This window comes from Notamacropus eugenii, chromosome 7 (genome assembly GCF_028372415.1).
Source record: "Notamacropus eugenii isolate mMacEug1 chromosome 7, mMacEug1.pri_v2, whole genome shotgun sequence".
Taxonomy (NCBI): domain Eukaryota; kingdom Metazoa; phylum Chordata; class Mammalia; order Diprotodontia; family Macropodidae; genus Notamacropus; species Notamacropus eugenii.
The window spans coordinates 171,028,660-171,029,633 of NC_092878.1; positions in this window are offsets into that span (position 1 = coordinate 171,028,660).

Genomic DNA, 974 nt, shown 5'->3' on the forward strand with positions numbered 1-974 from the left:
CTGCAGCACCCAGCTGCTCCACTTTCATCTGATATTAACTCCACAAGTCAGTAGAGGAGGTACTGCCTAGACCTGGGGATCCATGATAGTGAGCTAGATATCCCCAAGAGAGCTAGTTGTGACAGGATGTGGCTGATGACACACAGAAGGGTGGACAGGGAGGAGAGATCTGTTCCTTCTACAGTGAAAACCACCTGCCACAGATGTCATGTTTTAATATCATGTTTCTTCCTGGTGCTCTATAAACAACTGTTGTATTAGCTACTGAACAACACCAACAAACTAAGGAAAGCTGACATTTGTCATTTGAGGAAGGAGGGTGCAGCAGAGACTTTTCCACATCCTTCTGCTGTTATGGGGGCCTGCATGTCGTCAGTGTTTCCAAAGTGGTGCAGTTCATTGGGAAGTCTGTACCCTGCCCTCCTGTTCAGAGTTCTGCAAGTGTGTGATGCAAATTTTTGTCTCTTGGATAATGTATAGGAAAGTTTTAGAAGATTTAGTGGAAGAATCTTTAGGTTTAAAGGGACTGAACCATTGTCTTGCTCTCCTTTGGTCCTGGTGCACTGGCCTGGTAGTGACCACTGCACATTTATGTGCAGAGTTGAAAGTTCGAATTGCACCTTGATCTTGGCCTTTGAGCCAAAGAGTTGGAGTTTTCGGAACCTGTATTGTGCTCATGAACAACTGAAGCACCCTCTTGCTCATGACTGCTCCTCCTCCCCCTGGAACGGTGACCAGAAACTAGGGAGTAGGTGACAGAGCTATGAGCTGGCTCCCATTGCTGATATCCTGATAATTAGCCCAATTCTGTGAGAAAAAACTAAACAATTTAGATGAAATGAAAGAATACTTAGAAAACCAGAAACAGCCAAGATTAACAGGAAAGGAAACTGCATATCTAAATAAACCTGTTTTAGAAAAAGAAATTGAATAGGCCATAAACAAACTTTGCAAGAAGAAAAAAACACCAGGAC